The sequence below is a fragment of the Pinus tabuliformis genome, chromosome 2_2, assembly GCF_031772625.1.
Source record: "Pinus tabuliformis cultivar Carrire ecotype Pingquan chromosome 2_2, CPIR1, whole genome shotgun sequence".
NCBI classification, from domain to species: domain Eukaryota; kingdom Viridiplantae; phylum Streptophyta; class Pinopsida; order Pinales; family Pinaceae; genus Pinus; species Pinus tabuliformis.
This window is the reverse complement of record NC_142300.1, coordinates 1,285,331,866-1,285,355,089: the sequence shown is the minus strand read 5'-3', so window position 1 is coordinate 1,285,355,089 and position 23,224 is coordinate 1,285,331,866.

Genomic DNA, 23,224 nt, shown 5'->3' with positions numbered 1-23,224 from the left:
ATGTTGAAAAGTGACAACAATGTAAACGATTAGTTATCTAGGTAAATCTATTTTTATTGTCAGTCAGTTTTATAACCAAAGGAAGCTATGTAACGAAATAGCCCATATAAATTGGTGATTGCCTGAGAGGCTTGTAATATGGAGAATCATTCTTAATTAATGACATTTCCAATGCCTTGCCCTGTGGAGGTTTCCTTGACACATTGTCAAGGTTTTACCACATAAATATTATGTTAGTTTTATTTGATTTTCAATTTCCTATATTTCTACATTTCTTTCTTGTTTATATATTAATGAATTTGAAATCAATAAGTGGTATTAGAGTCGAAGTGAGTATTTGTGAGGGAGATAAGTTACACCTTACAAATTGTCAGCGAATCGTGGAAGAAGTCGATGCCCACTGAGCAAAATCACACCGCCGATTCCACCAGAGCTCATTATTGGTTGAAGAAAAAGCTCGTCCGTGAAGAGGTCAAAGAGGCAACTGCCAAGCCACCAGTGGAAGAGGCAGTCGCTGAGTCGCTAGTGGAAAAGGCAGTCGCTAAGCCACCAGTCGAAGAAACAGTTGCCGAAGGAAAAACAATTTGATGCCACCATTATTGTTGTTGCGTGTGTGCAGCTCGGTGAGCCATTGTTGTTGGTCGAGCAACCCGAACCATTGTCTTCGTTCTGAAGCGACGCAAGGTCAGCAATCTTGTTGTTGTCGCAGGTGAATTTATTGTCCTCCAGCAGCGATCTTGTGAGCGGTTGAAGAAGCCTAGACCCTGACCCTTTTAGAGAAGCCTAACCGCGTTGCCTGTCGATTCGATTGGCAGTCTGTGGCTGACACTGAGTCGTCGGTTGAAGAGCCTGAAGCCCACAAAGTCATTGATGTCAAGCATAATCTAAGTTGATTGTGGGGAGAACAGTGTTGTGCACTCACAAGGCCGACCAAGTCGAGGTATTTTTCCTTGATATGTGCATTCCTAATTTTTTTTTTTTTTAAATATAATACGTTGAAGGGCGCAGTCACGGGTTGAAGAAACATGCATTATGTTGCATTCAAAAAAAAAATGGCAATCTCAAAAAATCAGTGAAAATTCTCAGAAAACTATTAAATTTTGGATGAAGAAAAGGAGTAGGGTTTCTTTAACTGAAGCAAAGAAAAGTCATCTTTTAATATTCTGGAAAGAAACAAAATTGTGAAAATTCATGAAAGTGGAATGGAGTAGGGTTTGTTAAGCAAAAAAATTGGAATATGAAGGGAAATCCAAGAAACTAGAGATTTTTTTTAAACCCTAGTTGAAATAGGGAAACCCTAGCAGGAGGATTTGTAGAAAGAAATGGCAAAAATGACGAATGTTAGAGGTGGATAAATTCACTGGAAAGAACAATTTCGCATTGTGGAAACTAAAAGTTAGGGATTTGATGCTGCAATAAGGGTTGCACAAAGCTTTAGACGGGGTTAAAAAGAAACTTGTTGGCATGACGGATTTGGATTGGGAGGACTTGGATGCCCCAGCTCTCATTACCATCAAGTTGTGCCTTGCAGATGAGGTTCTCTTCAACATTGTTGAAGAAACCTTGGCATCAGGTTTATGGGGAAAACTGGAAACATTGTATATGACCAAATCTTTAACCAACAGAATTTATCTAAAAAGACAATTATATAGTCTTCGGATGAAGGAGGGTACAAAAATTGCAGAACATTTAAATGTTTTTAATATGCGTATTTGCCAATTGTCAGATATGGAAGTTAAATTTCAAGAAGAAGACAAAGGCATCACCTTGTTGTGTTCTTTGCTCGAGTCCTAGGACCACTTTGTAGCTTCTATTAGTTTGAGCACAACTGAATCTTTGGAATTTGAAATAGTTGTGGGAGCTCTGTTATCTGAAGAAGTACAGAGGAAGTCTAGCATTGAAACCTCTGTAAAAGAAGCCATGGTAACCAGAGGCTGGTCAAATGAAAGAGGGGAGAAAGCAAGGAGTTATTCCGGATCAAAGTCAAAGGGGAAAAAGTGTAAATCCAAATGTTGGTACTGCAACAAAATTGGACACCTCAAGAAAGATTGTTGGAAAAGAAAGGAGTTTGTTGAAAACCCAAAGAAGGAAGCAAATCAAGTTGAGTCGGGTATGATTGATGAAGTTTTATCTGTTGAATTGGGTATGGTAGATGAAGCTTTACCTGTTTGTAATGTCTCTTAGAATTATGAAAATTGGTTGTTAGATTCTGGTGCTTCAGAGCACATGAGTCCGCACAGAAGTTGGTTCACTTCATATGAAGTTGTGAATGGTAGTTTTGCGTTTATGGGTAATAATGTATCTGTTCAGACGGTTGGGATGGGAAATATCAAAATTAAAATGTATGATGATACAGTTAGAACATTAACTGATGTTAGACATGTACCTGAGTTGAGGAAAATTTTGATTTCTTTGGGAGTGTTGGACTCAGAATGTTATAATTTTACAGGCCAAAAAGGAGTGTTAAAAGTTTCAAAAGACACTCTGGTTGTTATGAAGGCAAAGAAGATCAGAAACCTTTACAGAATTAAAGGAAGTACTCAGGTCAGTGAGGCAGCAACTGTATTTGAGAAGGCAGAAGAAGGTACTCGCCTATGGCATCAACAGCTGGGTCACATGAGCGAGAAGGGTCTTCAAGTACTGATGAATCACAAGTTGCTTCCTGATTTGAAATCCTTGAGGTTGGATTTTTATAAACATTGTGTGTATGGAAAACAATGTAAACAAAAATTTAAAACTCAAAGTCATAATAGTAAAGAAATTTTGGACTATATTCATTATGATCTTTGGGGACCATCTCCTACTGTATCTTATGGAGGTGCATTATACTTCTTAACATTTATTGATGATTTCTCCATGAAAATCTGGGTCTATACATTGAAAAGAAAATCTAATGTATTTAGTGTTTTTAAGCAATTTAAAGCTATGGTGGAAAAGAAAAGAAGCAAACCAATTAAATGCTTAAGAACTGACAATGGCAGTGAATTTACTTCCCTATAATTTGAACAATACTGTAAGGATGAAGGGATTGTTAGACATAAAACTATTGTTTATACTCCTAAACAAAATGGCATTGTTGAATGTATGAATCAGACTCTTATGGAAAGAGCCAGAAGCGTGATCACCAATGTTAACCTGCAAAAGGAGTTGTGAGCAGAAACAATATCTATTGCTTGTTATTTAGTTAACAAATCACCTTCAGTTGCCATTAATTGTAAAATTCATGAAGAAGTTTAGTCGAGTCAGCCTTGGGATTATTCACATTTAAGGATGTTTGGTTGTGATGCCTATGCTCTTATTCCAAAGAATTAGCGTCTAAAGTTCGACCCAAAAGCAAAATGTTATGTCTTTGTTGGGTATGACTATGCGGTGAATGAATGTAAGTTGTGGGATCCTTCTTTGCGGAAGATAGTCATTAGTAGAGATGTAAAATTTGATGAATCTTCTCCTCTAAAATTAGATGTTGAAAAAGTTGAACAGGAACAAGTATTGTTGAATCAACAAATTCAGTTGGAGGCTAAACCTTTTTCAAAAATTCGAAAGAAAAGAGAGACTTCTGAAGAAAAAGGTGAAGAAGATGTAAAGGAAATTGTGGAAGTTCCAAAACTAGTTTAGCAACCAAACACTCTAAGAAGGTATACAAGGGAAAGAAAAACACCCAAAAGGTATGAAGATTATGCTTCATCTATTGCATTGATTACTGAAGATGTGGAACCTTCTTATTATCAGGAAGCAATAGATGATGTAGATAGCTAAAAGTGGAAAAGGGTTACAGACGAAGAAATGGATTCCTTAGCCAAGAACAAAACTTGGGATCTTGTAGAACTTCATGAAGGGAGAAATGTTGTTGGATGCAAATGGGTCTTCAAATTGGAACAGAATGTTGATGGAAGTATCGAAAGGTATAAGGCGAGGTTGGTTGCAAAAGGGTATTCTCAGGTTGAAGGTATTGATTTTCATGAGATTTTTTCACCAATCGTAAAACTTGTTTCTATTCGTACTATGTTAACACTAACTGTATTACTTGATCTTGAGTTAGAATAGTTATATGTTAAAACAACTCTTCCTCATGGAGATTTGGATGAAGAAATTTATATGGAACAACCGCAAGGTTTTGTACAAGGTCGCAACAGAAGATTAGTTTGCAAGCTTAAGAAATCAATGTATGGCTTGAGGCAGTCTCCCAGGAAATGGTACAAGAAGTTTGACTCCTTCATGGTGATCCAGAACTTTACTAGAAGTGAGTATGATCATTGTGTGTACTTTAAAATTTTCAATGGAATATTCATTATCTTGGTCGTGTATGTTGACGATATGCTTATTGCGAGCAAAATTTTGGAAGAGATCAACAAGTTAAAGGCTCGACTCTCTAGGATGTTTGATATGAAGGATCTTGGAGCAGCAAAACATATCTTGGGCATGGAGATACACAGGGATAGGAAAAATGGCAAGCTTTGGTTATCACAGTAGAAGTATGTGGAAAGAGTACTTGAAAAGCTCAGTATGAACAATGTGAAACATGTTAATGTTCCATTAACTTCTCATTTTAAGCTTTCTTTGGTTTTGAGTCCTAGAACTGATGAAGAAAAGAAGTATATGTCTCGTGTACCATATGCAAATGCAGTAGGAAACTTAATGTATCCGATGGTATCTACAAAACATGACATTTCACATGCAGTTGGAGTTGTTAGCAGGTTCATGGAAAATCCAGGAGAAGAACATTGGCAAGCAGTGAAATGGGTGCTTTGGTATTTGAGAGGCACAAGTGACCATTGTATCATCTTTAATGGTAGTGAAGGTTCAATATGTAGATATGTGGATGTTGATTATGCAGGTGATTTGGACAAAAGGAGATCTACTACAAGATATTTCTTTACTCTTGTAGGTGGGGCATTTAGTTGGATGTCAAAACTTCAAGAAACTGTTGCTTTGTCCACTACCGAAGCAGAGTATATAGCTGCTTTAGATGTCAGTAAAGAAGTAGTCTTGTTAAAAGGTCTATTGGAAGGACGCAGGAGAATGTGAATGTGTTATGTGACAGTTAGAGTGTTGTTCATTTGGCTACAAATCCAGCTTATCACGGCAAGACCAAGCACATTGATGTAAGGTATCATTTTGTGAGACATATGATCAATGGCGGCAAAGTAACTGTCAAAAAGGTACATACACAGGAGAATTGTGCAGACACATTCACGAAACCAGTTACAGTAGAGAAGTTGCGATGGTGTTTGGCTTCTCTTGGCTTGCAGAAGAGATGATGAATGGGCATGGGCAATAAATTAGGAAATTTTTTGTCAAGGTGGAGATTGTTGAAAGTGACAACAATGTAAATGATTAGTTATCTTGGTAAATCTATTTTTACTGTCAGTGGGTTTTATAACCAAAGGAAGTTATGTAACGAAGTAGCCCATATAAATTGGTGATTGCCCAAGAGGCTTGTAATATGGAGAATCATTATTGATTAATAAGATTTCCAGTCCCTTGGCCCGTGGAGGTTTCCTTGACACACTGTCAAGGTTTTACCACGTAAATATTGTGTTGGTTTTATTTGATTTTCAGTTTCCTATATTTCTGCATTTCTTTCTTGTTTGTATATTAACGACTCCAAAATAAACATGTAAGTGCACTATTTTTTGAAATTTTACCTCGAAGGTATGACGTAGCATTTTTTCTACATTTAGAGGTCTTCATTTTGAATCCCATTACTTCTCTCAATTTTTCCATATGGCATTTGAATTACTTGATGAAATTTGCGTTGATCAGTGAAAAAGGAAAAAAATGTCTTTAGTTATTATTCTTAATGTCACTTCTATTTGCTTTTTGAATGAAACTTTCATAATTGATTTAGTATGTCTGAGCCTTTTGTTACATTTTGTGGAATGTTGTTAAATTAGACCAGTTATAGTAGAAATGCAAGGTAGTGTGTGAGTTTGCTTTATTCTTGAAACTTTCCACTAAAAGTTGTAGTGTGTTACGGAATTAGCTTTCAAAATTTGAATTACTTGATAGCGTATGTATTTATAGTTGAAAGGACAGTGATTTGGTATTTAGATGATTGGAGTTCATATTTTGTTTTGAATCATTGCATTTGTTCGTATTCCAAATGATACTTTTATACTTGATTTTGTATGTTGAAGTCATCTATCATATTTCATGGGATGTTTCTAAATTAGGTCAAAGTTAGTAGAAATGCAAAGTAATTTGTGTGTGTTTGCAATTTTTCAAGTTTTCAAATGAAAATTATAATTGGTTATTAAGGGCGGAGTCTAATATCAATCTTTTAAAAGTCTTTAATATGTTTTCTCTTGTTTTTAAACTAATGATCACAACTTAAAACATAGAAAGGATAGCATTCCCACTCTCATTATTCAATTTTCTAAATGCAATAGCCTGAGTTTTGAACTCTATAGTCACTTGAGATCTCTTCATAGCCATAAGTTTGATATGATCCCTATAATTATCAATTATATTTCACTCTTATAATATTCCATCTGTTATTAATGAAAATTGTCTTTTCTAGATTTATTATATTTCTAATACCTTCCATTCTTTCACATTGCTAGGATTATGAAATGTAAGAATTAGATAGCAATTAAATCTAGACGACAATGGTGTCTTGAATGTTAGATGGACCTATAAGGATTAGATAGGGATTATTATAAAATCTGAGGATTAGAGAGCAATTAAGTTTATGGCCAAAATGATAAATTAATCTAAACTTATAGCGTGTGAATATTGATGTGCCATAGGCAACACTATCATTTACTAAGAAAACCTTAAAGTTCAAGGTATTATTAAGGACAAATGGGTCACCAAACTAGTTCCAAGTTGCTCATTACCAGCGCAAGTCTACAACACAATTCTTAATCTTGTAATGTTATGGACATCTAGGAATTAAATCAAGTTAATAATTGTGCTTGTTATATATTTTTCCATAATGTTTAATTGCGATTAATCCCAAAATTTATGTTACTACAAATCAATTCACCTAAGCTATCCATATCATCTCTCTTAAACCATCTTGATCATTATATGTTTGTCAATTGGCCACAAGGATATGTTAAATGTAGAATCTACCATATTATTCAAGATGCTTAGAGGATATTAGGACAAAGTGTGTTAGAAATACTGAGAGGGGGGTGAATCAATATTTCTTATCAATTAGTATATTTTTAACTTCATATAGCATTAATTGTTATTAGAAACAAATAAACATAAACAATTTTCAACACCATTCAACAATGCATAACAATAGAGATAGTAGACATAGAAATTTTTAGGTGGAAACCTCTCCAGGACAAAAACCACCGAATGCTTATCAATATTTGTCGTCAAAATATTTACATCAAGTTTTTAGCTCTAACTGAAGAAGGCTCCAACCTGTAGGAAACTCTCACACCCTATTTATCATATGCAATCAAAAGGACACTCCAACACACTAAATTTTAGGCTCCAACACCCTATTTACTAGCTGCTACTAGACGGATGCTCCAATACCCTATGAAGGCTACAACCTGCCCTAGCACCATCTTGTCACTTTGAAGTGTTCTGAGAATACAACTTGAAGGAGACTCCACTCTCTTACCTTACACCACCCTGCCACCCTAATTAGTCGGCGGACCACGTTTCAGAAATTTTCAGCCTCGATCCACCTGTGCTCAAAATCAACATAGGAAACTGCAATAAAGCGAACTACAACACAAATTTTGCCTTTGCTCTTGTCCAACATTCCACAACCAGACTGATCTCATCAATAGTCTCAGAATTCTACAATTTGTACCACACAACCTGCAACTCCAATAACTATCACTGGCATACATCATTGTCTCACTGTATCATGTTATACAAGGTCACGGTCACATATAAAAAGTATTGTCATGAAAGTCACTATCGAGAATCTTTGCCATAGACTATTGTGCATACATTATAGTCAAACATCATGGTGTCATATGTGATTGTCATACTAGGTCAGGTTTATTGCCATGGCATTACTGACATATAGACCATTATTTCACAAAGCATCATTATCATTGCCTATTACAATGTAATATCCATTTTCAGGGATATCCCTCAAACCCAAGCAAACTCCCCACAAGTGATATAGTAGCCGGGAAGCTCAAAGAGATAAAAATAACAGTAGTGCAACATACAATAATGTAAACATGGAATATAAGTAGATACTCAAGAAATGCAGAGAGAAATGCTAAGCCATTTTATTATACTGAGTAATGGAAGAGTACAGGAGGTGATAAAAAAGATAGCACCTTGACTTGCACAAGGCAAGTGAAGAAATGTAGTCATAATGGTAAGGGAATGGCCTCTCTCTGAACTGCGTCCAAGCTATCGGAGAACTGTTGTGCTGCTGCTACCGCTGGAATCAAATGAGGGTTTGGGGCTGTTCCCCTCCTCAGAAAATGCTGAAACTCTGGAATCAGCCTCTGCTTAATAAACCCAAAAAAGCCCAGAAAGCTTTTCTAAAATAGCTAACCCCCGAAAATCACCCCCTTGAGGATCTACGTTGTCCCTCAAGGATCTGCGTTGCCACTGAATAGAACCCTCCAAAACTTTGCCCGAAACTCTGCCAAAATCCCCCAATATGCAAGGGATGATCCCTTACTCAATCTCCCAGCTCAAATCCTCCACATAAACCCAATCCGGAGCTCCTACCCAAAGAAACTGCGTCCTCCTCTCTCAAGACTGCGCATTCAGCAAATGCTCAGTTCCTCCTCAGCTCCAAAGATCGATCCCCCTGCAAAAAGACTGATAAAATTACCTTGCCCAAGCAGGCACTCGAAGTCCCCCGGGCTAAGGGTGAGATCTTCGAACAGAGACACTCAATGCACTAAACAGTGCTGCAGACAGAATAAACAGCTAGCTTGCTCTGAGTCAAAGTGACTAGCTCAACTGCACATAATCGAATGCCAAAATGAGGAGGCTCCTCTCTCATTTATAGCATTGGCCTCTCTCAAACCCTAAGGCCCACCTCCTCCAACGTAGCCTCTCTCTTGCCACGTGCTCCTCTCCATCTACGCAGTCCCTCCAAGTGTCTACGTGGGCCCCTTTCTCTATGTGGTCCTTTGGCCCCCTTGGCTCCCCTTTTAAGTTACAACGTTGTGCTACTAGGGAGTGACTTTATTCGAAAAGTGAGTTATGTCCCCCTTTCCTCACTTTTTTATTTATAAATAACTATAGAAGGCAAAATTGAGCAAAATCGAATATTCTAATTAGCCATGGCTAATTAGGAATATTACAGTCTCCCCCGGCAAAATGTTGCTTGTCCTCAAGCAACTGAAGTGATGGATGCTGTAAAATTTTCTAAATCTCCCAAGTGGCATCCTCATCCAGTAAATTCTTCCACCTCACCAAGAATTCCCGGACCGTCCTGCTTCGCAGCAAACTCTCCCTGGTATCAATAATAGCCTCTGGCTGTAACACCAAATGCCCCTTATCATCCGTGGGTGGTAGCTCATCTGTCACTGTCACATGCTGCCCCAATGCCTTCTTCAGGCATGATACATGAAAGACGTTATGAATCTTGCTGCCTTGGGGCAGCTCCAACTCATACGCAACCTGTCCAATCCTGCGTATCACCCAGTATGGTCCATAAAAGCAGGGCTTAAGCTTCTCAACCCCCTTCTGCTTTAGTGACGACTGTCGGTATGGCTGTAATCGTAGGTAGACCAAGTCCCCTACCTCAAACTGTCTCTCCACCCGACCCCTATTAGCATACAACTTCTGTTGGTTTTGCGTTGTAGCCATATTATCCTTGAGAGCTCGGAGAATATCCTGACTCTCTTAGATCCAAATCTTGGCTCTCAAAGCCTTGCTAGCACCAAACATCACGTCAGCAAAAGATCAAGGATGATATCCATACAAAGCATAGAATGGCGACATACCAATGGACATGTGATGTGTAGTGTTGTAGCAGTACTCCCCCAGATGCAGCCACTTCAGCCATGTTCGTTGCTACCCACTGACATAGTTATGCGAGTAGCCCTCCAGCCACTTGTTAACTATCATTGTCTACCCATCCATCTGTGGGTGATAACTGGTACTCGGTGTCAACTCCGTCCCCACCAACTGGAAAAGTTCCTGCCAAAACCCGCCCATGAAACGGCTGTCCCCGTCACTGATGATGGTCTTAGGAAGACCATGTAGCCTGAAGGCCTCTCTGAAGAACAGCTTGGCCACCTACGCTGTTGTGTAGTGTGCGGATATGGCGAAAAAATGTGCGTACTTTCTCAGTCGATCAACGACAACAAAGAAGCAATCCTTACCCTGTACCATGGGCAACTCTGTGATGAATTCCATCGAAATACACTCCCATTTCCCCTCCGGAATGGGAAGAGGCTACAATAATCCTGCGGGATGGCTCATCTCCCCCTTGTTCCTTTGGCAAATATCACACTCCCGGACATGCTGGAGTACATCCTCCTTGAGACCCTTCCATGAGAACCTCTCTCTAATGGCCCTATAGGTTTTGGTAAACCCCTAATGGTCAGCCAATAGTGAATCATGTGATGCTTGAAGTATCTTCTTCTTGAGATGAGATCCCTTAGTCAAGAAGATTCGGTCCCTGTAATAGATGATCTCATCGACCACCCTGTACCTGTCATCTACCACCTGCCCATCCAGAACCTCACATGCAAATCTGTCTTTGGAGTACTCTACTAAGAGTCGAGCCCTCCAGTCTGTGTCCAAGCTCATAAGAGACAACGTGGCAGGTCTACATGAAAGGGAACTTGCTGATCCAGGTGGATGTTGGTGGCCACCCACCTATCCCATCTGGACCCCCACAACTGTCACTTTTAGTTTTTCAGTTTCCTTAATTATAGCGTAGTTTACTATTTTTAGCAGTTTTTCGGGTCCTAAACTTCCGGAGCCGTTTTGAGGCCCTAAACGACGTTTTTTTGGGAAATCTACCATCAACGATTTTTTTTTCCCAAAAAATTGTCTTTTCTGTCATAGTCCTCAGAGAGATCTTTCCAACGGGCTATCATGCACGTCAAAAGGAGATAATATGACCAATTCGCGACCCCGGGAAGTTGGTTGTCCAACTCACCCCAACGGGGCCCACAAACTCTTGGTGTTACATCTCCTCGGGTTAGGGTTTTGGTTGTTTAGGGTTTTCTCTTATTGTTCAATAATAAAAAGGCCCTGGAGCCTCATTGTAAGAGAGTTCAGAGGCATGTAGCCGCCACATCTCTTCTCAGAGATAAGCTACCATCGCCCTAGCTGGTTTATTTCCATTTCCGTTTGTAAGCATACCTTAGTATTTTACAGTAATGAAATGAAGTATTATTTCTGCTGCATATCTGTCTTTATGGCTATCTCTGTATTTTATTGCGTTCCTGTTTAAATCTGGATCAGTGGTATCAGAGCGGTCTGCTTTTTCTTTGTTTTTCTTTGCATGTCCCCAACGAGGTCGAGATATAAGGAGTTAGGGCTTGAACTGGTCGAACCTTTGCAAGACCAGCCTCACAAATCTCGACGACCTCCCATGGCGGATGAGAAGAAAGATGAGGGGGCAGGAGATCCTATCAAAATCTTGCTTGAAGAAGCCCTCGAACAGCAAAGGAACGCGATCATGGATAGCTTTGCGCAAATCCTTCAGCGGCTACCCAAAGGCGACGCATCTGCTTCCAACAGCTACTCTGGAAATGCCACACCCTTTAAGGTACAAGTTAATTTTGAAATCACCATCTTCGAGGGTCAAATAGACGTAGATGCTGTAGATAAATGGTTAAATCTGCTAGATGGGTATTTTTCTGTTCATGAATTTTCAAGTCGAGAAAAGATTGTTTTCGCTCTTCTCAAAGCAACCCCCCACATCAAGGACTGGTGGGAAACCTACTGCGAGCAAAAGGATGAAAGTACAGGCTCACTGTTTTCAGTCGCACCCACTTGGAATGACTTTCGGGATGCCATCAAGGAGCAGTACTACCCTGTCAAAAGCTATGAGGACAAATACATCAAATGGAGCACACTGCGGCAGGGATGAGACCAAGATGTGCTACAGTTCACAAACATTTTCCATACCCTTTGCACACAGTTGGGTATCAAAGATTCTGAGCTGCATCTGGTACCTAAATACCGCGGCTGCCTACACAGATACATCCTGGAAGAGATGGAGTTCTTGAACATCTCCTCGCTCGGCACAGCATACCGATACGCTGTCAAAATCGAGCAAAAGTTCAAACAAAATAAGCGAGACTCTAGATCTGCAAATCCGAAGCCCAAAGGACAAAGCCAAGGCGGGGTGACCCAAGACAACCCCTCAAAGCCGCAAGAAAAGAACACCACCACGAAGCCGAAGAAGGACACAGGAAAGTGGTGTGAGTTCCACAAGAGTCCCACTCATAACACAAGTGAGTGTCAGACCAAGGAGTCGTTGGTGGCCGAGTTGAAGGCTTCCGAATCAGATGCATGTTCTGACCCTGAGCCAGAACCTGACAAGGGGAATAGCAAAGGGAAGCAGATCATTGATGCGAAGCCTAGCGCCACTGTTGCCACCACCAAGATCCAGAAAAATGAGCCCAAAGATCCAGAGGAGGGGGAATGTATTTTCCACTCGCAGATGCGGGTGAAGGGTTCGCCGCTGCAATTCATTGTCGACAGTGGCATCCAAAAGAACCTCATTTCAGCAGAGGTCGTGAAGCGGTTGGGCCTACCAACTACACCACACCCACAGCCGTACAGTATCGGGTGGCTTCACGAAGGATGAGATCTCAAAGTTCGCCAGTAGTGCCGCCTTCCCTACAGCATCAAGCCCTTCATAGACGAGGTGTAGTGTGATGTTACACCTTTGGCTGTTTGTGACGTATTATTAGGCCAGGCATATTTGTGGAGGCGACATGATGTGTATGAGTTAAGGCCTCGTGCTGTCATTATTTCTTTGAATAATTCATTATACAGGATACCAGAGGTAGCTCCACCTACCGCCACCTCTTTGATCACTGCTAAGAAAGGCAGCAAGCTCATCTCACAGACAAGGAAATTTATTTTCTGTCTGGTTCGCTCCCAAAGTAAGGGGAAGATCGTTGCTACATCCATGACCCCGCGCGAAGGGTTCCTCCACGCAGCAGCAACAACAGAGGGATACAATCATGACAGAACACAGGAACAACTTCTCCTTACCTAGAGGGGTACCACACAAGTTTCAGGTGGGCGACAAAGTTTGGTTACATCTGCAGAGAGAGCGCCTTATCAAAACCCATCAAAAACTCAGACCACTTTGACATGGTCCTTACACCAGTAACAAGCCTACGGGCAACAATGCTTTGAAGCACAACATTCCTCCATTCCTTTGCTTGCACTGAGTGTTCAATGTGGACCGTCGCCGACCATGCCTCCCACTAGTTCCGGACACATCAGAGATTGCAGAATATCACCAGAGACCCAGCTCAGCAAAAGCTTCCTCATCTTAGGGAGGAACTCAACGCAATGGGGACCATTGCTTCCTAAGGGGGGAGGAATGATCCAGGTGGATGTTGGTGGCCACCCATCTATCCCATCTGGACTCCCACAATTGTCCCTTTCAGATTTTCAGTTTCCTTAATAGCGCAGTTTACTATTTTTAGCAGTTTTTCAGGTCCTAAACTTCTAGAGCCGTTTTGAGGCCCTAAACGACGTTCTTTTGGGAAATCTACCGAAAACGATTTTTTTTCAAAAAATCATCTTTTCCGTCGTAGTCCTCAGAGAGATCTTTCCAACGGACTATCATGCACGTCAAACGGAGATAATATGACCAATTCGCGACCCGGGGAAGTTGGTTGTCCAACTCACCCCAACGGGGCCCACAAACTCTTGGTGTTACATCTCCTTGGGTTAGGGTTTTGGTTGTTTAGGGTTTTATCTTATTGTTCAATAATAAAAAGGCCTTGGAGCCTCATTGTAAGAGAGTTCAGAGGCATGTAGCCTCCACATCTCTTCTCAGAGATAAGCTACCATCGCCCTAGTTGGTTTATTTCCATTTCTATTTGTAAGCATATTTTAGTATTTTACAGTAATGAAATGAAGTATTATTTCCACTGCATATCTGTCTTTATGGCTATCTCTGTATTTTATTGCGTTCTTGTTTAAATCCGGATCAGTGGTATCAGAGCAGTCTGCTTTTTCTTTGTTTTTCTTTGCATGTCCCCAACGAGGTCGGGATATAAGGAGTTAGGGCTTGAATTGGTCGAACCTTTGCAAGACCAGCCTCGCAAATCTCGATGACCTCCCATGGCGAATGAGAAGAAAGATGAGGGGGCAGGAGATCCTATCAAAATCTTGCTCGAAGAAGCCCTCGAGCGGCAAGGGAACGCGATGATGGATAGCTTTATGCAGATCCTTCAGCGGCTACCCAGAGGCGACGCATCTGCTTCCAACAGCGACTCTGGAAATGACACACCCTTTAAGGTACAAGTTAATTTTGAAATCCCCATCTTCGAGGGTCAAATAGACACACATGCCGTAGATAAATGGTTAAATCTGGTACATGGGTATTTTTCTGTTCATGAATTTTCAAGTCGGGAAAAGATTGTTTTCGCTCTTCTCAAAGCAGCCCCCCACGTCAAGGACTAGTGGGAAACCTACTGCGAGCAAAAGGATGAAAGTACAGGCTCACTGTTTTCAGCCGTACCCACTTGGAATGACTTCCGGGATGCCATCAATGAGCAGTACTACCCTGTCAAAAGCTATGAGGACAAATACATCAAATGGACCACACTACGACAGGGACGAGACCAAGATGTGCTAGAGTTCACAAACATTTTCCATACCCTTCGCACACAGTTGGGTATCAAAGATTCTGAGCTACATCTGGTACTCAAATACCGCGGCTGCCTACACAGATACATCCAGGAAGAGATGGAGTTCTTGAACATCTCCTCACTCGGTACAGCATACCGATACGCTGTCAAAATCGAGCAAAAGTTCAAACAGAAGAAGCGAGACTCTGGATCTGCAAATCTGAAGCCCAAAGGACAAAGCCAAGGCGGGGTGACCCAGGACAACCCCTCAAAGCTGCAAGAAAAGAAAACCACCAAAAAGCCGAAGAAGGACACAGGAAAGTGGTGTGAGTTCCACAAGAGTCCCACTCATAACACAAGTGAGTGTCGGACCAAGCAGTCGTTGGTGGCCAAGTTGAAGGCTTCTAAATCATATGCATGTTCCAACCCTGAGCCAGAACCTGACAAGGGGAATGGCAAAGGGAAGCAGATCATTGATGCAGAGCCCAGCGCCACTGTTGCCACCGCCAAGATCCAGAAAAATGAGCCCAAAGATCCAGAGGAGGGGGAATGTCTTTTCCACTCACAGATGTGGGTGAAGGGTTCGCCGCTGCAATTCATTGTCGATAGTGGCAGCCAAAAGAACCTCATTTCAGCAGAGGTCGTGAAGCGGTTGGGCCTACCAACTACACCACACCCACAGCCGTACAGTATCGGGTGACTTCACGAAGGATGAGATCTCAAAGTTCTCCAGCAGTGCCGCCTTCCCTACAGCATCAAGCCCTTCACAGACGAGGTGTAGTGTGATGTTACACCTTTGGATGTTTGTGACGTATTATTAGGCCAGCCATACTTGTGGAGGCGACATGCTGTGTATGAGTCAAGGCCTCGTGCTGTCATTATTTCTTTGAATAATTCATTATACAGGATACCAGAGGTAGCTCCACCTACCGCCACCTCTTTGATCACTGCTAAGAAAGGCAGCAAGCTCATCTCACAGACTAGGAAATTTCTTTTATGTCTGGTTCGCTCCCAAAGTAAGGGGAAGATCATTGCTACATCCATGACCCCGGCAAAGGGTTCCTCCATGCAGCAGCAGCAACAGAGGGATACAATCATGACAGAACACAGGAACAACTTCTCCTTACCTAGAGGGGTACCACACAAGTTTCAGGTGGGCGACAAAGTTTGGTTACATCTGCAGAGAGAGCGCCTTATCAGAACCCATCAAACACTCAGACCACTTCGACATGGTCCTTACACCAGTAACAAGGCTACGGGCAACAATGCTTTGAAGCACAACATTCCTCCATTCCTTCGCTTGCACCGAGTGTTCAATGTGGACCATTGCCGACCATGCCTCCCACTAGTTCTGGACACATCGGAGATTTTAGAACAGCTCACCAGAGACCCAGCTCAGCAGAAGCTTCCTCATCTCAGGGAGGAACTCAACGCAATGGGGGCCATTGCTTCCTAAGGTGGGAGGAATGATCCAGGTGGATGTTGGTGGCCACCAACCTATCCCATCTGGACCCCCACAACTGTCCCTTTCAGCTTTTCAGTTTCCTTAATTATAGCGCAGATTACTATTTTTAGTAGTTTTTCGGGTCCTAAACTTCCGGAGCCGTTTTGAGGCCCTAAATGACGTTCTTTTGGGAAATCTACCATCAACGATTTTTTTTGTCAAAAAATCGCCTTTTTCGTTGCAGTCCTCAAAGAAATCTTTCCAACGGGCTATCATGCACGACAAACGGAGATAATATGACCAATTCGCGACCCGGGGAGGTTGGTTGTCCAACTCAGCCCAACAGGGCCCACAAACTCTTGGTGTTACATCTCCTCGGGTTAGGGTTTTGGTTGTTTAGGGTTTTCTCTTATTGTTCAAATATAAAAAGGCCCTAGAGCCTCATTGTAAGAGAGTTCAGAGGCATGTAGCCGCCACATCTCTTCTCGGAGATAAGCTACCATCGCCCTGGCTAGTTTATTTCCATTTCTGTTTGTAAGCATATTTTAGTATTTTACAGTAACGAAATGAAGTAGTATTTCCGCTGCATATCTGTCTTTATGGCTATCTTTGTATTTTATTGCGTTCCTGTTTAAATCTGGATCAGTGGTAGCAGAGCGATCTGCTTTTTCTTTGTTTTTCTTTGCATGTCCCCAACGAGGTCGGGATATAAGGAGTTAGGGCTTGAACTGGTCGAACCTTTGCAAGACCATCCTCGCAAATCTCGATGACCTCCCATGGAGGATGAGAAGAAAGATGAGTGGGGCAGGAGATCCTATCAAAATCTTGCTCGAAGAAGCCCTCGAGCGGCAAAGAAACGCGATGATGGATAGCTTTGCGCAGATCCTTCAGCGGCTACCGAGAGGCGACGCATCTACTTCCAACAGCTACTCTACAAATGCCACACCCTTTAAGGTATAAGTTAATTTTGAAATACCCATCTTCAAGGGTCAAATAGACGCAGATACCGTAGATAAATGGTTAAATCTGCTAGATGGGTATTTTTCTGTTCATGAATTTCCAAGTCGGGAAAAGATTGTTTTCGCTATTCTCAAAGCAGGTCCCCACGTCAAAGACTGGTGGGAAACCTACTGCGAGCAGAAGGATGAAAGTACAGGCTCAATGTTTTCAGCTGCACCCACTTGGAATGACTTCCGAGATGCCATCAAGGAGTAGTACTACCCTGTCAAAAGCTATGAGGACAAATACATCAAATGGACCACACTGCGGCAGGGACGAGACCAAGATGTGCTAGAGTTCACAAACATTTTCCATACCCTTCGCACACATTTTGGTATCAAAGATTCTGAGCTGCATTTGGTACTCAAATACCGCAGCTGCCTACACAGATACATCCAGGAAGAGATGGAGTTCTTGAACATCTCCTCACTCGGCACAGCATACCGATATGCTGTCAAAATCGAGCAAAAGTTCAAACAGAAGAAGCGAGACTCTGGATATGCAAATCCGAAGCCCAAAGGACAAATCCAAGGCGGGGTGACCCAAGACAACCCCTCAAAGCCATAAGAAAAGAACACCGCCACGAAGCTGAAGAAGGACACAGGAAAGTGGTGTGAGTTCCACAAGAGTCCCACTCATAACACAAGTGAGTGTTGGACCAAGCAGTGGTTGGTGGCTAAGTTGAAGGCTTCTGAATCAGATGCATGTTCCGACCCTGAGCCAGAACCTGACAAGGGGAATGGCAAAGGGAAGCAGATCATTGATGCGGAGCCCAGCGCCACTATTGCCATCGCCAAGATCCAGAAAAATGAGCCCAAAGATCCAGAGGAGGGGGAACATCTTTTCCACTCATAGATGCGGGTGAAGGGTTCGCCGCTGCAATTTATTGTCGACAGTGGCAGTCAAAAGAACCTCATTTCAGCAGAGGTCGTGAAGCGGTTGGGCCTACCAACTACACCACACCCACAACCATAAAGTATTCGGTGGCTTCACGAAGGATGAGATCTCAAAGTTCGCCAGTAGTGCCACCTTCCCTACAGCATCAAGCCCTTCACAAACGAGGTGTAGTGTGATGTTACACCTTTAGATGTTTGTGACGTATTATTAGGCCAGGCATACTTGTGGAGGCGACATGCTGTGTATGAGTCAAGGCCTCGTGCTGTCATTATTTCTTTGAATAATTCATTATACAGGATACCAGAGGTAGTTCTAGCTACCACCACCCCTTTGATGACTGCTAAGAAAGGCAGCAAGCTCATCTCATAGACTAGGAAATTTATTTTCTGTCTGGTTCACTCCCAAAGTATGGGGAAGATCGTTGCTACATCCATGACCCCGGCGAAGGGTTCCTCCACGCAGCAGCAGCAACAGAGGGATACAATCATGACAGAACACAGGAACAACTTCTCCTTACCCAGAGGGGTACCACATAAGTTTCAGGTGGGCGACAAAGTTTGGTTACATCTGCAGAGAGAGTGCCTTATCAGAACCCATCAAAAACTCAGACCACTTCGACATGGTCCTTACACCAGTAACAAGGCTACGGGCAACAACGCTTTGAAGCATAGCATTCCTCCATTCCTTTGCTTGCACCGAGTGGTTAATGTGGACCGTCGCCGACCATGCCTCCCACTAGTTCTGGACACATCAAAGATTGCAGAATAGCTCAGCAGAAGCTTCCTCATCTCAGGGAGGAACTCAACGCAATGGGGACCATTGCTTCTTCAGGGGGGAGGAATGATCTAGGTGGATGTTGGTGGCCACCCACCTATCCCATATGGACCCCCACAACTGTCCCTTTCAGTTTTTCAGTTTCCTTAATTATAGCGCAGTTTACTATTTTTAGCAATTTTTCGGGTCCTAAACTTCCGGAGCCGTTTTGAGGCCCTAAACGACGTTTTTTTTGGAAATCTACGGCCAACGATATTTTTTGTCAAAAAATCGTCTTTTCCGTCGTAGTCCTCAGAGAGATCTTTCCAACGGGCTATCATGCACGTCAAACGGAGATAATATGACCAATTCGCGACCCCGGGAAGTTGGTTGTCCAACTCACCCCAACGGGGCCCACAAACTCTTGGTGTTACATCTCCTCGGGTTAGGGTTTTGGTTGTTTAGGGTTTTCTCTTATTGTTCAATAATAAAAAGGCCCTGGAGCCTCATTTTAAGAGAGTTCAGAGGCATGTAGCCGCCACATCTCTTCTCAGAGATAAGCTACCGTCGCCCTAGCTTGTTTATTTTCATTTCTGTTTGTAAGCATATTTTAGTATTTTACAGTAATGAAATGAAGTAATATTTCCGCTGCATATCTGTCTTTATGGCTATCTCTGTATTTTATTGCGTTCCTGTTTAAATCTGGATCAGTGGTATCAGAGCGGTCTGCTTTTTCTTTGTTTTTCTTTGCCTGTCCCCAACGAGGTCGGGATATAAGGAGTTAGGGCTTGAACTGGTCGAACCTTTGCAAGACCAGCCTCACAAATCTCGACGACCTCCCATGGCAGATGAGAGGAAAGATGAGGGGGCAGGAGATCCCATCAAAATATTGCTCGAAGAAGCCCTCGAGCAGCAAAGGAACGTGATGATGGATAGCTTTGTGCAAATCCTTCAGCGGCTACCCAGAGGCGACGCATCTGCTTCCAACAGCTACTCCGGAAATGCCACACCCTTTAAGGTACAAGTTAATTTTGAAATCCCCATCTTCGAGGGTCAAATAGACACAGATGCCATAGATAAATGGTTAAATCTGCTAGATGGGTATTTTTCTGTTCATGAATTTTCAAGTCGGGAAAAGATTGTTTTCGCTCTTCTCAAAGCAACCCACCACGTCAAGGACTGGTGGGAAACCTACTGCGAGCAGAAGGATGAAGGTACAGGCTCACTGTTTTCAGCCGACGCACTTGGAATGACTTCCGGGATGCCATCAAGGAGCAGTACTACCTTGTCAAAAGCTATGAGGACAAATACATCAAATGGACCACACTGCGGCAGGGACGAGACCAAGATGTGCTAGAGTTCACAAACATTTTCCATACCCTTCGCACACAGTTGGGTATCAAAGATTCTGAGCTGCATCTGGTACTCAAATACCGTGGCTGCCTACACAGATAAATCCAGGAAGAGATGGAGTTCTTGAACATCTCCTCACTCGGCACAGCATACCAATACGTTGTCAAAATCAAGCAAAAGTTCAAACAGAAGAAGCGAGACTCTGGATCTGCAAATCTGAAGCCCAAAGGACAAAGCCAATGCGGGGTGACCCAAGACAACCCCTCGAAGCCGCAAGAAAAGAACACCACCACGAAGCCGAAGAAGGACACAGGAAAGTGGTGTGAGTTCCACAAGAGTCCCACTCATAACACAAGTGAGTGTCAGACCAAGCAGTCGTTGGTGGCCGAGTTGAAGGCTTCTGAACCAGATGCATGTTCCGACCTTGAGCCAGAACCTGACAAGGGGAATGGCAAAGGGAAGCAGATCATTGATGTGGAGCCCAGCGCCACTGTTGCCATTGCCAAGATCCAGAAAAATGAGCCCAAAGATCCAGAGGAAGGGGAACGTCTTTTCCACTCACAGATGCGGGTGAAGGGTTCGCCGCTGCAATTCATTGTCTACAGTGGCAGCCAAAAGAACCTCATTTCAGCAGAGGTCGTGAAGCGGTTGGGCCTACCAACTACACCACACCCATAGCCGTACAGTATCGGGTGGCTTCACGAAGGATGAGATCTCAAAGTTTGTCAGCAGTGCCACCTCCCCTACAGCGTCAAGCCCTTCACAGATGAGGTGTAGTGTGATGTTACACCTTTGGATGTTTGTGACGTATTATTAGGCCAGGCATACTTGTGGAGGCGACATGCTGTGTATGAGTCAAGGCCTCGTGCTGTTATTATTTCTTTGAATAATTCATTATACAGGATACTAGAGATAGCTCCACCTACCGCCACCTCTTTGATCACTGCTAAGAAAGGCAGCAAGCTCATCTCACGAACTAGGAAATTTATTTGCTGTCTGGTTCACTCCCAAAGTAAGGGGAAGATCGTTGCTACATCCATGACCCCGGCGAAGGGTTCCTCCATGCAGCAGCAGCAACAGAGGGATACAATCATGACAGAACACAGGAATAACTTCTCCTTACCCAGAGGGGTACCACACAAGTTTTAGGTGGGTGACAAAGTTTGGTTACATCTGCAGAGAGAGCGCCTTATCAGAACCCATCAAAAACTTAGACCACTTTGACATGGTCCTTACACCAGTAACAAGGCTACGGGCAACAATGCTTTGAAGCACAACATTCCTCCATTCCTTCGCTTGCACCGAGTGTTCAATGTGGACCGTCGCCGACCATGCCTCCCACTAGTTCTGGACACATCGGAGATTGCAGAACAACTCACCAGAGACCCAGCGCAGCAGAAGCTTCCTCATCTGAGGGAGGAACTCAATGCAATGGGGACCATTGCTTCCTAAGGGGGTAGGAATGATCCAGGTGGATGTTGGTGGCCACCCACCTATCCCATCTGGACCCCCACAACTGTCCCTTTCAGATTTTCAGTTTCCTTAATTATAGCGCAGTTTACTATTTTTAGCAGTTTTTCGGGTCCTAAACTTCCAACGCCGTTTTGAGGCCCTAAACGACATTTTTTTGGAAATCTACCGCCAACGATTTTTTTGCCAAAAAATCGTCTTTTTCATCGTAGTCCTCAAAGAGATCTTTCCAATGGGCTATCATGTATGTCAAATGGAGATAATATGACCAATTCGCGACCCCGGGAAGTTGGTTGTCCAACTCACCCCAACGGGGCCCACAAACTCTTAGTGTTACATCTCCTCGGGTTAGTGTTTTGGTTGTTTAGGGTTTTCTCTTATTGTTCAATAATAAAAAGGCCCTGGAGCCTCATTGTAAGAGAGTTCAGAGGCATGTAGCCACCACATCTCTTCTCAGAGATAAGCTACCATCGCCCTAGTTGGTTTATTTCCATTTCTGTTTGTAAGCATATTTTAGTATTTTACAGTAATGAAATGAAGTATTATTTCCGCTGCATATCTGTCTTTATGGCTATCTCTGTATTTTATTGTGTTCCTGTTTAAATCCGGATCATTTGCTACCACGTTGTTCTTACCCTTGACATACTCAATGTCAAATTCATACGCTTGGATCTTACTGATCCACTTCTGCTGCCTCTCCTGTAGTTGTTTCTGCTCCAAAAAGAACCTGAGGCTGTTGTGATCAGTCCTCACCCTGAACCTGTTACCCACTAAATACTGCCGGAACTTGGCCAATGCATGCATAATGGCTAGCATCTCCTTGTCGTATATAAAATACAACCTCTCATGCGGAAGGAGCTTCCGGCTCTCAAAGGCTATAGGGTGACCTCCCTACATCAACATTGTGCCAATCCCCTCACCCAACGCATCACACTCCAAAACAAATGGCTGCGTAAAATCCAGTAATGCAAGCACTGGGCAGCTGCTCATAAACTCCTTGAGCCTGTCAAACGCTCGCTGCGCTGTATCCGACCAACTGAATGCCCCCTTCCTTGTCAGATCTGTCAGGGGTGCAGCAAGCTGTGAGAAACTCTTGACGAACTTCCGGTAGTAAGTACAAATGCCAATGAATCCTCGAAGTTTTGTTACATTCCTCGGCTCCGGCCAATCTCTGATGGCCCTGATCTTCTCCACGTGGACCCTCACTCCGTCCACCCCTGTGATGTGTCCCAAGTACAACATCTCTGTCAACCCAAACTCACACTTGGAGAGCTTGGCATAGAACTGTTGCTCCTCCAAGATACGTAATATTGTCTCAATGTGCTGGAGATGCTCCTCCCAAGTCCTGTTGTAAATGAGGATATCATCAAAGAATACCAACACAAACTTCCTTAAGTGACTACGGAAGATGTGATTCATGCAGGATTGGAATGTCGCTGGGGCGTTGGTTAGCTTGAAGGGCATCACCATAAACTCAAAGTGTCCATAGTGAAACCTGAAGGCGGTCTTGGGAATGTCCTGCTCCCTCACATGAATCTGATGGTACCCAAATCTTAAATCAATCTTTGAGAAAAAC